Source organism: Hyla sarda, unplaced genomic scaffold (assembly GCF_029499605.1).
Source record: "Hyla sarda isolate aHylSar1 unplaced genomic scaffold, aHylSar1.hap1 scaffold_92, whole genome shotgun sequence".
NCBI lineage: Eukaryota > Metazoa > Chordata > Amphibia > Anura > Hylidae > Hyla > Hyla sarda.
This window is the reverse complement of record NW_026610949.1, coordinates 343,324-357,207: the sequence shown is the minus strand read 5'-3', so window position 1 is coordinate 357,207 and position 13,884 is coordinate 343,324. Positions and strand designations below refer to the sequence as shown.

Sequence of the window (13,884 nt, the reverse complement as noted above, 5' to 3'; positions counted from 1 at the left end):
GTAGCTGACCAAACCTTTTGGGTTAGCTGTATCAGGGCATGCAGGGCATTGTAGTTACTAACTTCAACTCCCAGTATGCCCGGATACAGCCTATGGCTCTGACCCAAAAGTATGCATTTGGAGTCCTGTCGATCTTCGGCTCCACATATGTATGTGAGCAGGTCTTCTCCAACATGAACTATATTAAAAACAAACATCGATCACGCCTCACAGATGACAGCTTGCAAGCCTGTGTGAAAATGAAGGTGACGTCTTACAGCACTGATGTGCAGACACTGAGCACTGAGGTTCATGAGCAAAAGTCCCATTAACCAGGTAAATTAAATATTTTAATTAGCTATTAATTTGCAAAAATATATTTTACATTGTTAAGTGAAAGTCCTTTTTTTCTTCAGATTGACAGCTGACTGCATGTTCCTTTATATATAGCATTAAGGTAAGAAACAATATTTGCAGTGTTATATTTGTTTTAAATGTCGCAATGGTTTTGCGGCTCCCAGTTTTTTTTTCTTCGGAAACGGGTCCAAGTGGCTCTTTTTGTCTTAAAGGTTGCAGACCCCTGCCCTAAACCATCTCACAAGCAAGGCTTCTGCAGTAATCGCAGCGTGGGCACCTTTACAGAGGTCTCCAGCGCTGCATAAAAATCAAAGTCCTAACTGTCTAAACCAGTAAAGACTCTCGCCGATCCCAAAGATTCTCAGCAAAGACTCTCACCGATCCCACACTTGCACACCTGCCTACCTTCGGGCATACTGATCTGCAATGACTGCTCATCAGATCGTCATCCCGTAATCCGGCAGCATTGCTCCGGCATTGACAGAACACTGAAGCACTGATATTCAACAGAACACTGAGCAACTTAGTGTTACAGCACTATCCTCTGCAAACTTATCAGATACTTACTGTTTCTGCAGCCCGTCACAGGAGTGGGTCCTTGCCGGGATACCTCCAGCGCTGTGGGTAGCACTAAACATAACCACACAGTTTCTTCAAATTTCAAAGTCTTGGGTATCAGCACACCCATCTTGTTTTTAAATTATTGCAAACTAGAAATTAATTGTAAAATACTTAGTTTTTTGTGTCAATATATATATATATATATATATATATATATATATATATATATATATATATATTTATAGCAACAGGAGAATACAGCAGCACACTGCTAGCACAAAGATATAGATAAAACATGAGTATATAGATACAACATGAAAAGCTATACAGCTATGGTGCAAGAAATGGAAATATAAAATTATGAAGTTATGAAATAGTAAGGTACTTAGCTTGCAATTTGGCGGCCAAATAGCTTGGACCGTCCCACCACGGTAAGGTGACCTCATTGGGACGGACCCTACACTATGAATATGCCTCTGTGTGAACAGGTCAGCATATATATATATATATATATATATATATATATATATATATATATTTTTTTTTTTTTTTTTATGTTCTCAATGTGACCTGGTTACTGCCGGGATGTATATTTAAACCAGCATAAATTTATTTTACGAAAAATCTTGGCATGTTGTTCTTTGGGAGCAGGCGCCAGACGGGAATACGTCCGAATTTTCTTCTCCAATTTCTTACCTGACTCCTAAGGCATTAATGAGCATGGTTTAGGAAGCTATACAGTACATTATCCAGTTGTGTTGAAAAGCATTTTCATTGCTACAGGTTCCCATTAACAACAGCATTTTACAGGGGCAGGCTTGCTTTATTATTAGTTAAAATGGCACAAATAGGTATTATTAGTCAAATGGCATGACACCTAACATAAAATACATGCAGATACAGGGTGACATCAGTCAGTGGTGACAGATCGCCTTGAAGCCCCTGTAGCAGTGGATTTTGCAGCTGATGCCAAGCCAGAACTTACACCAGCAGACATTAGCATTTCTTTTCCTGATATGAACTTAAAGGTGTTTTCTGGGCAATAAACACTGATGGCCCATCCACAGAATAGGCCATCAATGTCTGATCGGCAAGATGCCAACACCTTACACCCCTGCCAGTCAGCTGTTGAGCATATCTGTGGCTCTGGCATTTATGCAATAAACATTTGGGAGCAGTTTGCTCCGTTTATTATGTAGTGATGGAACTGGGTTCCGTGTCTATTCAATAAGAGCTGCACTGCAGTAACACGGTACCAACACTACATAATGAATGGAGCCATCTGCTTATGACGGATCATTGTGTATGTGCCAAGTTCATGGCTCTGCAGAACAGCTGAATGGCATAAATGCCTAGTTTTGGCACCCACTAGATATTGGTGACCTATTCTGTGGATAGGCCATCAAAATTAAACCTGGAGAAATCCATAGTTATCCTAGCCCCCCACCCCAAAAAATTTTTTTACAAGCCATAGGCATGGTCAGGGGATTGAATGCATAACAGGGTCCCCAAAAATTAAGTCTAAGGTACTGCCCTAATACAGGAATCTAAATTACACATATTAAAATAAATATCTAATTTGAGAATTATAAGATGCACTAGAAGTGAAGGCATAGCGTATGTACATTAAATCAGCATTGTGTCACTAGAAATATTCAGTAACTGACAGGAAAAGGAAAACAAGTTACACCTAACTTTATTACATTAACATTTTTCAGGAATTCTTGGCAGCAAAAGTTGCTCATGTAAGACTTATAGGTGGGGTCTTTGTGCAAATTGTGCACATTATATTTAAAATGTTTACCCAGAGCCTTTACACCCCTATTACACTGTCCCAGACCAGACATAAAGGATATCCAGTAGAGGGTGTGAATCGCTACTATGAGGCGATTTTCCCTCCAGGATAAAAAGGAAGCTAGAAGTCAGTTCCAATATATCCAGTTGCAATTTTTTCTTCTTCTTCTTTATTGTATACTGTATGTAGACCCAGAGGATTTCCAACCATAGGGAAATCCATAAGATTAATACACCCTGTTCCAAATTATTATGCAAATAATATTTGTCTCTTTTACCTAAATAATTGATGTAAATAACAGTCAGCATAATTCTCATGTTATCAACTATTAAGAGTACAATTAAAATGTTATTGAACAAACCTCCTAATGTAACAGTATTTTTTTTAAACATAAAAAACTTACAATGCACTGTTCCAAATTATTACGCACAGTAAGTTCCAAAACACTTTATAGGGTGTAAAGAACTGAAAATTGTCATTTGTTGTGTTTGCAGTATATTTATTGAAATCAAAAGCTATTTCAATCAAACTTTTAACAACATTTTAACTTTTTAAACATTTTAACACGTTACATTTTAACATAGGACCCTTTATTTGATAGCAGCTTCACAAGTCTTGCATCCATTGAACTTGTGTGTTCATCGTGAGTTTTTGGACAGTTTCTGCTTGAATTTGTTTGCAATACATCAGAATAGCTTCCCAGAGCTGCTGTTTGGATGTAAACTGCCTCCCACCCTCAAAGATCATTTGCTTGAGGATGCTCCAAAGGTTCTCAATAGGATTGAGGTCATGGGAGGATGGAGAACACACCATGACTTTCTCTCCTTTTATCCCCATAGCAGCCATTGATGCAGAGGTATACTTTGCAGCATGAGATGGTGCATTGTCATGCATGAAGATTATTTTATTACGGAAAACATAGTTTTACCTTCTGTACAAGGGAAGAAAGTGGTCAGAAACTCCACATACTTTGCAGAGGTCATCTTTACACCTTCAGGGACCCTAAAGGTACCGACCAGCTCTCTTCCCATTATTCCAGCCCAAAACATGATTCCACCACCGCCTTGCTGACGTTGCAGCCTTGTTGGAACAGGTTGGCCATCCACCAACCATCCACTACTCCATCCGTCTGGACCATCCAGGGTTGAACAGCACTCATCAGTGAACAGGACTGTTTGAAAATTAAATACTCCAAAGAACAGATAAAGTGGCACTACTACTACCAGCACTCATGGGGTTTCTCAGCCCATGTAGCTATATCACTTAGGGAGACGCAGGTCCTGGTCTGTGGTTCTGGGGGTGCCAATTCCAATACAGAGAAAAACGGTAACCCGCACTCACTGCAAGGCTTAGGCCAGACGACTCTGCTTCACATCCTCCAACAGACTCGGTTCCAGAATTCCTGCAGGGTGCTCAGAGGTGACTGCCGGTGGTTTCATGCTGGTGGGCGCTTCTTCTGGCCTCGTTTCCATCATCACGCTGTGTATGTGATAAAGAGGAAACACCTGTCATGTGATCAGTCCGTACTAACGAAGCAGGAGCAGGAGAAGGGACATACAGCTACCAATAGCAAAACATAACATAAAAAGGGATCACCTCTACTGTGTGAGGCTATTTAATCAGTTAAGATTCTAAAGAAATAGGGAGGGAACTTACTACAAATCAAATCTATGGTTCACAGGGATGAATTGACTCATTATAAAAGTGATGACATTTCCATTCTGTCATTGAGACCGATCGGACTAAGCGCATTCGTGCGAATGATCCAATATGTCTCTGCTCGTAATAGCCAAATGTTCTTGTCATATCCAGCCTTGGCCAATTCAGCCGTTTCTGCTTGTGCATTGGTTAATGGTGGCCAAATAGAAGGTTTATGCACAGTTGCAAGACTCTGGAGGATTCTACATCTTGATTTCTGTGGGACTCCAGAGGCACCAGCAGCTTCAAATATCTGTTTGCTGCTAGGTAATGGTATTTTAACAGCTGCTCTCTTGATCCGATGCATGGATCTGCCTCAATGTGCCTTCGTGCCTCTACACGAACCAGTCTGTGCTCTGAATCAGCCACAAATATCTTAATAGATTACGTTTTGGTGAAATATCTAATGTTTTCATACCTCATCCGAGGCATTGAACTATTTCACTATTTTCGGCAGCAGAGAGATCCTTTTTCTTCCCCATATTGCTTGAAAATTAGGATCTGCTTAATAATGTGGAACACCCACCATTAGTAGTTTTTCTTTAAATTGGGCTCACCTGGCAATCTAATTATCACAGGTGTCCAAGATTGTTTTCAGTGATCAAAAGAGCCCTGAGACACAATGCCATCCATGAGTTAAAACCTAAAAACTAAATATTCAATCTTTGTAACACTTAAATAGAATTTGCATAATAATTTGGAACAGGGTGTAGTTAGAACCGATTGCAAGTGGCATAGTGAACACTTATATGAGATAAGGGCATGAAGAAATTAATTCTTCATGGTTAGTACAGTAATTTGGTATAATCTTGACTTTCTATACTACAATAATTTTATTCAAGATTAATAAACGGAATATGTCAGCTCTATATCATTCTGAGGTCTAGTGTCAAGGAGGTAATGCCAAGTCACAGTAAGCATGCCTCCTCCCTTCCTGCCTTGACTGATTGACATACAGAACTCAGTGCTGAAAGCCAAGAAGGAAGTGGTGGGGGAAGGAATGAGGCATGCATGTTGTGGCTTGGCAACGCCTCCTTGACACATGAGCTCTGACCATAATATAGAGCTACCAGATTCCCTTTAATGTCTTTATGACTACTGAGCGTATTAATATAATGTCCCTTCTGATTCCTAGTATAAGTGGAGGCTTAACACTAAGTATTTGCATGTGCAGTGTACCCCCACAAGATCTCTGAAGGTGTCTTTTGGTATCTGGCACAAAGATGTTTACTACAGAACCTCTAAATTCTGTAAGATTTGAGGTGGTGCGGTGATCCCCAGGAAGTATGCCTGGGTCAGCTGATACTTGTAGTCCCACAATTACGGTGACTGGAGAGGACAATTAGACACCAAGTGTCCTCTAGGGTACAAATGTAAAATAGAGGGGCTGTACAGTTGGCGTTCAGTCTTTTATCCCCTGGGGCTCTTACCAACTAACAATGTTCTGGCTGGTGGTAACTGGAAGGCCCTTGATGATATTAATGCAGTAAAAAACCAAGACACTTGGACTTGATGTTGTAGCAAAACAGATAACTTTATAGGTACTCTTTACTTCATCCACAAAGTGGAGGCAAAAAGCTTAAACAGTTCCAACGACAGTACCTGTATTGGCAAATGGTAAACCTGTATGGAGTCAAAGTAGAGAGATAAATGTGGAATTCTCTAAGAAGACTTGAAGAAATACTGCAGGTTGGCCCCCAACAGCATAACAGATGATCTGACCTCATCAGAGGTCTACTAAGGCACAGACTGCAAAGTGACCTTTAAAGTGTACCTGTCATCAACAAAAACTTTTTATATAATGTAGATAAAACCATTATATGTATATTTGCTATACTCATTGGTTTAAAAATTGTGTATATTTTTGGGTAAAAAAAGTGCTGTCCCTGCAGCTATTGTCTGTGTGTCTCTATGAGGAGTCCAAATACAGGAAGTCAGGGTAGGACAAGCAGGGCTCTGTGCAGACTCCTGGCGTGTCAATCATTCTGATGTGTGAGCCTATAGCTAGTCACAGAGCCTCACTGCACAGAGCCCTGCTTGTCCACCATCACTTCCTGTATTTGGACTCCTCATAGAGACACACAGGCAATAGCTGCCGGGACAAAAACATACATATTTGTAGACAGTACAGTACAGGTATATACAAGGAGATTATTTTATCATGCTGCATGATACAAAATTCATGTCACACCCGTATTTCTGTCAAGCCTCTTTTGAAGTTCTCTGTAATAAATCATCGCTTGATGACTGTATGTAACAGTATGATACCAATAGATGATCAAGGAACAGTCACCTGACAATATTCTTCTTACGACTTACATGACCTGTATATCAATTACTCTTTTGTTTATAACAATATTTTACAATGAGCCTCAGCACAACAAGTCTGAATCATGGAGACAATGCATTAAGTTTTATAATTATTCTTTCCTTCTAAGCCATAAAACTGACACCATCCTGCATGACTTATAATAGAGATTTATTAATATTAAGAGACTCATTTATAGAATCCTGATTCACCAACTCCCACTGTAAGGAGGAGCAAGGGATACGATGAGGGAGACATTATTGTAAGTGTGACAGAGGCATTGTACTCTGACTACCCCTGCTAAGGAAAAGGGTTCAAGGGGAGGTAAAAAACGTTCAGTTCCCATGGATAATAGCATGTTACAGGGAATCTGTCAGCTCGATATCATGTTCAGGGCTAGAGTTTCAAGATGATGTTGCTGAGCTTCAGTGTGTATGTCTTACCCCCCCACACACACACACCTTGACATACAGGGCTCAGTGCTGGAACTATGCAGGAAGGGGTGGGGTGGGGGGGAGGTGTGCATACTGCAGCTCAGCACAGTCTCTTTGACACTTGGGCTCTGATCATGATATAGAGCTGGCAGATTCCCTTTAACTAACCCTGTCTTGTGTTAGAAGATGTTAGTGAGGACCTTTAGCGCCTGCCGCATCTCCTGTGCTGCCATCTGTGCTGCACTCTGTGGCCTCCAATGAAATTCAACTAGCAAAAAAGCTAATGAAGTTAATAACTAAAAATCGTATACTACAATATGGAAGATAGCACAATCCAATGCCCATAGGTACATAGACAGGATGTTGCTGTGCAGCCCCATATGCAACAAACTGCAAGGTGTGATCTAACAAATTCTTATCATAAAGAATATTAACGCCAGCAACAGTTAACCACTGCATACCCAGATCACCCCATTTTGAAGATGATCTGGTAGTCATCTAGCCATCCCAATTTGGCCCCGGAAACTCATATCTTTACACTTGCCTATTTCTCCCAAATCTTGCCTTGCTACTTTATATATCCCATCCCTTGACAATATATTCACACTCCATCTATACTTTCAATAGGGCTTAAATGGCCACTGCTGACCACATTAAAGACTATATGGGTCTACATGATGCAGCATCCCCTACTTTGTTTATGATCCCATTGCATTATGATGTTGTTCATCACATTTGAAATGACCAGAGAGTGATGCATTAAATGAATAGTTATCTTCCATTCACAAACTACGTAGGACCACCTGATATTGCTTTGCCACCTAAAAAGTTTACAGTCATGTAACCCACTTAATTTGTCCATAGAATTGAGAGCTATGTATACTCCCAATAATATTTGCGGTGCTGCTGCCAAGTGATTTGCACTATAAATGCTGGTGCCGCTTCAGGAATGTATTCTGCCCTGTTGGCAGTGGGCAAAATTAAACTCTAGTCATTTAACACCTTAGATGCCATAATCAATATCAACTACCGCTAAGTGGTTAGACAAAGGGAGAGGGCTTCTTCAGTCTCCCAATCGGCAATGTAAGATGCTGATGGATTTTCAGGGGGCTTTAGTCTACCATCTCAGTACATCTATTAGATCTATTAGTGACAATGTCTAATAGCTAGCCTGCCAGCGTTATGCTATAAAAGAGTATTTATTATATATATATAAAAAAAAACTACACATTATAGGGATCATTGTATATGTAGCAACCCGAACCGTTATGTAGCCTTATGAAGTGAACACAAAAAAAGAAGAAAATATATATATATATATCATTTTTTTTTATTATTTATATCTTATTTAAATTCATTAGTAGAAAAAGAACAGCACAACCAACAAAAAGAAGATTCCGTAGGGAGGTGCACGCAGCTCCTGGATCCTTGGTTAAGTGATCTTTTCAAACCCGCAGGTTTGAGAGATCCCAACCTAAAAATCCATTTGAGCTCAAGTTTTTTCAGCATCGCCTGTCTGTCTTCATCCCGTTTAAGTGGGGGGATATGATCGATGATGATGAACCTCAACTCTTTCTCCGTATGTCCCATAATGGCAAAGTGACTTGACACGGGCAAATCCATTTTTTTCTTCCGTATAGTGTACCTATGTTGGTTCATGCACGTCTTGAAATTCCATGTGGTCTCCCCCACATAGAGGAGACCATACGGGCACCAGAGCACATAAACCACATAGGAACTGTCGCATGTAAGGTAGTGTCTAATAGGAAAAATCTCTTCATTTTTAGGATGTACAAAGTGTTTACCTTTACACATCAATCCACAATTGACACAATGTCTACAAGGGAAGCTACCTTTATTCATAGGTGTCAAATATCTCTGGGTGCCTCCTTGTCTCTGGGATGTGTTTGTCCTTCAAATTAGCCTGTCTTCTATAGGACATAAGAGGATATACATTAAGTTCAGGAATGTTCAGACAGTTTTGTAATATAGGCCAATGTTTCCTAACAATTTTACCTATAGCATTGGAATCCTCGCTATAGGTTGTAACAAAGGGGACTCTTGTCTCCTCTCTCTTCCTCCTTTCTGGTACCCTCTCAATCTATTTTACATTAGTTTTTTGTCTCTCTACCAATCCTCTGGGATAGCCCCTTTTAATAAAATGATTGGCCATCCTCTCCAATGCTACCTCCAACTTATCCTCTGTGTCTGTTATCCTCCTTGCCCTCAGCATTTGGCTGAAGGGCAAGGAGTTAACCATGGGCCTGGGGTGGCAACTTTCAAATTTCAACAACATGTTACAGTCTGTAGGCTTAATATATAAATCCGTCATTAGACGGCCTTACTTGATGCTCACCAGAACATCCAGGAAGCTTACTGATTGAAAGGAGTGTGTAAGAGTAAATTGAATACTGGGAATAACATTATTCAGATATTCTTTAAACAAGAGCAACTCAGACACTCCCCCACCTCAGATGAGGAAGATGTCGTCTATGTACCGCCACCACCCCAGGACATGCCTGAAGTGGTGCGATACATAGACGTACATCTCCTCAAAGTGCGCCATATATATATTAGCGTAAGTTGGCGCAGTATTACTCCCCATTGTGGTTCCTCTCTTCTGCAAAAAAATGTTGTCATTGAACAAGAAATAGTTGTTCTCAAGGACTAACCGCAATAGGGAGATGAGAAAATCAGTATTTTCTGGAGAAAAATCTGCATTTGTTAGACATCTAGTCACAGCCTCTACACCCCCATCATGTTGGATGGAGGTGTAGAGGCTGACAACATCAAAGGAGGCAATGATGGCACCTGTCAATAACTGAATGTCCCTGATTTTGTCCAAAAAATCCGTAGTGTCCCTCACATATGATCTTGTATTTATAGCAAAGGGACGCAATACTCTATCCAAAAACACCGAAATTCGTGATGTAATTGAATTAGTCCCCGAGACGATAGGTCGTCCCAGGGGATCCACCAAATTCTTATGGATCTTCGGTAATAAGTATAGTAACGGTGTTACCGGAAAGAGTACTGTCAAAATTTTTTTAGTTTCCTCATCAATGGTACCAGCCCCTACAGCATTATTCAGAATTGTTTGTATCCTCCTCTCAATGTCAAATTTTGGGTCATGTGTGAGTTTCTCATATATCATCATGTCATTCAACTGTCTCTCAGCCTCCCTAACATATTGGGTCTTGTCCATAACCATGATCGCTCCCCCTTTATCAGCAGGTTTGATTACGCAATCGTGGTCATGGACAAGCTCCAACACAGAGTCCACCTCTTTGCGTTTAATGTTGGGATGCTTAAGACAGATATTCCTATTTCTCAAGGCAAGAAAATCACTCTTAACACATTGCTCAAAAGTACTGATCGCGTGTGACTCAAGTGGGGGATTAAAATCACTTACATTTCGCAGGCCCAATGGCTGTAACTTCAGACTACCTGTAGTACTAGAAACAAGAGTAGCATTAGAGCAGGCAACAGATGGATCAGCATTCATAACCTCCCTATTCTTGGTGGCAAACCACACTTTCAATTTAATGTGATGTATAAACTGACTAAAATCCAATTCAAGTTGGAACCAGTCCGTAAGCAAACTTGGGCAAAAATTCAAGCCCTTATTTAACAATTTAAGTTGATTTATAGAAAGTTCCTTGGAGGAAATATTCACAACAGTTTTTAATTCTTCCACTGTCTCCCCCGCTGGGGTTTCACATCCTTGCGATTTCTGGTTCTTATGCCATCGCTGGTGTTTCCTCCCGCCCCTCCTTGGGCGTCTCCTGTTGGACCCTGGCCTAAAAAAGTAGGAAGATGTTCATCCTGTGGTCCAGATTGTCCATTAGCTGGATTTATTATATTAATTATATATAAAAAAATAAAAATAAACTACACATTATAGCTATCATTGTATATATAGCAACCCGAACCGTTATGTAGCCTTATGAAGTGAAAAAAAAAAAAAAAAAAAAAAATATATATATATATATATAAATATATATATATATATATGTATATATAATTTTTTTACATTATTTATATCTTATTTAAATTCATACCACATGATGAATGCAAAAACAATAGTAGAATATTTTTTTGAATACATAATATATACACACCAGAAGGGTGCCACCTTAAAAAGGTAAATTTATGTCACCTTAAATAATCAGGGAGGATATAGGCTTCTGATTTCGGGGTGTTTATTTATTTTAGTAGAAGTTTCATGGGGGACATGATTAGTTACTCACCTAATCACCCATCATGCTCTTCATCTCTAGACATCTCAATCACCATGGCTTTCATTCTCTTCAGTTTTGATGATTTGGTGAAGATATGTGTTTAAGCATTTTAAGCAAACTCTGCACAGCTTACATTTTTATTTTTAGAAGGTATTTTGGTTAAAGAGCTTGTACATAGGGTGTTAATCTTCCAAACAGGCCAATTATTGGCCATTGTAAAAAACCCAGTGGTCAGTCGATGAAGAAGCCTAAAAATCCTCATTGGTCTACACTAGTGGTCTCCAAACTGTGGCCCTCCATCTGTAGTAGCAAAACTACAGAAGAATAGGTGGTATGTGTCAGAAGTTGAATCAAATCAGCACAATCATGGGGGTTTTACTATTATTTCCTATCCTTGTTGCAGTGGAGCCTCATCCTGCAAGATGTTGACCCAATGAGCCATAAGGGAACGGGCTAGCAAAAAATATAAAATAGGATGGTGGGAGCTACCCTTTAATGGAGTATGGCAGGGTGTTTAGAATATTTGACAGCAAGAGCACAGCAGTCACTGGTTCTGTTCATGCTACTGAATATACCGGTACACAGCTATTGTTACAATGTAGTTTATGTTTATTCAATGTTTATTTTGAAAAAAACTTAATAAAAACATTTTGAAAACCAAATATACCAGAACCATGATGGACCCCAATAAAGTCAATGGAATCATGAGGATTAGGCATAGCTTTCAGGGCTGTGTTCTACACAGAAGCCATGCACACAATCCGTGTCAAAAATCGGATGCGCTCAGAAAATGACCCGATCGTAGTCACTAGCTGATGACTCCATAACTGTCCACTTGCCTGTCCTTGCACAGATACAATTTCAGCCGATTTGAGTTTTTGGAATCGTTTCTGTGGATCATATGCTCAAATCGTAATGTGAACTCAGCCTAAGGAGGAAGTGAGGAAGCCAAAGCAATGTATTTTTACAATAATACGTACAAACATTTAGTAACCATGGCCGGCATTTATCATTGTGTTTACCCTTTTTTTTCACCTATCATTGGCGCTATTATGGTGCGTGTCCATTTTGTGTGCTTATTTTTTTTGTGCCTTTTGGTTTACACATTTCTGCTGATTTTGAGTTGTAATCCACTGATTTTGGCAATACACATGACATGGATGGGTTTTATGAACTGAGCCTTTTTATGAAAAGCCCAGACTTAGCTTAACTTTTTGGTGTGTGTGAAGAGAGATATTTTGGAAAATGTGTACCTGCACAAAATATATCAAATGCTCTGCGACCATTTAATAAATTTGGTGCTCCTACACATTACCAGCACACACAAAAAAGGTGTAGAAAAATGTTTCCTTATACCTACAATGATGAATGCCCCCTCATGTCTTTGGTCTCGCTGTCTTTCTGCATTAGATGCTATGCAGGCTAATTCTCTGTGACACAGCTGTTACAATCAGGTTCAGGGGTCATGTGGAAATCATTGACCTCGGGGGGGAAGACAGAGATGATGGAAGGTGGATAGGTCAGTAAAAAGTTTTTATCGGATAAATCAGATAACCCTTACATGTTTACATTGCACAGGTTTTCTTAAGCCTAGCACTGATGCTAAGCTTTAACTGTCCAGGCATGCTGAGAGTTGTCGTTTTGCAACAGCTGGAGGCACACTGGTTGGGAAACACTTTACGCAATGGATCCTCCAGGCATTTAGGGCCCGTTCACATGGAGAAATTCCACTCTGAAATTCGGGTGCTGCAGCCTCCTATTCAGGGGTTAAAGGACATCTGCAGCAAAAGACAACTTATCCCATATCCACTGGATACGGGATAAGTGTCTGATCATGGCGGATCCGGCCGCTGGGACCCCCCACGATCTCCCAAACGGGGCTCCGCATTGCTGCTCTATGTGAGTGGCTAATGCGCATATAGCATTGTCTCTGAGGTCGATGGTACGCCCCCTCCATGCCCCCTTCCCATACAGTTCTATGGGAGAGGCGGGGAGGCATGAACGCTGCCTCCCCGCCTCTCCCATAGAACTACATGGCCCCGTGCAAAAGTTTGCAAGGGATCCCAGCGGTCAGACCCCCCGCGATCAAACACTTATCCCCTATCCTGTGGATAGGGGATAAGTTGTGTTTTGCTGCAGATGTCCGTTAAGTCCTGGGAAAAAAAGGATGGGGACCCTTCCATTCAAGAGTTGTTCCTCCAGGTCTCCTACTAATGGGAACAGTGGAGGTCATTTATCAATAAAGGTCTTGGCTAGATAATTTTTGTTGTTTGTCTAGATGTGTTTTTTTGGCTGTGCTGCTCCAAATTTATCATATTGTCGCTGTGACCATGTTAAATTTTGCGCAGATCTACACCTAGATCATTTTCTTCCTCCGCTTTCAGATCATGTCTACCCTGCTTCTGAGGAGCTTGTTTGTCTGTGTGTTTGGCTTTATTTGTTTTAGTTTTAATTTTAACCCCTTAAGGACCAAGCGTTTTTCTGTTTTTTGCACTTTTGTTTTTTCCTCCT

At 40.3% G+C, this 13,884-nt stretch overlaps 1 protein-coding gene across 4 annotated transcripts in view; it reads right to left on the bottom strand.

Moving 5' to 3' along the window:
- LOC130349629 (ras-GEF domain-containing family member 1A) overlaps nucleotides 1-13,884 on the bottom strand; it is a 480,894-nt gene that overhangs the window by 135,661 nt on the left and 331,349 nt on the right. For 2 of the 4 annotated variants that reach the window (XM_056554853.1, XM_056554854.1), the window contains one exon: nucleotides 10,545-10,587. The exons of the other annotated variants lie outside the window; for them this stretch is intronic. The gene's annotated coding sequence lies outside the window, so the exon portion shown is untranslated. The remainder of the gene's footprint in view (nucleotides 1-10,544; nucleotides 10,588-13,884) is intronic. 4 annotated transcript variants of the gene reach the window in all.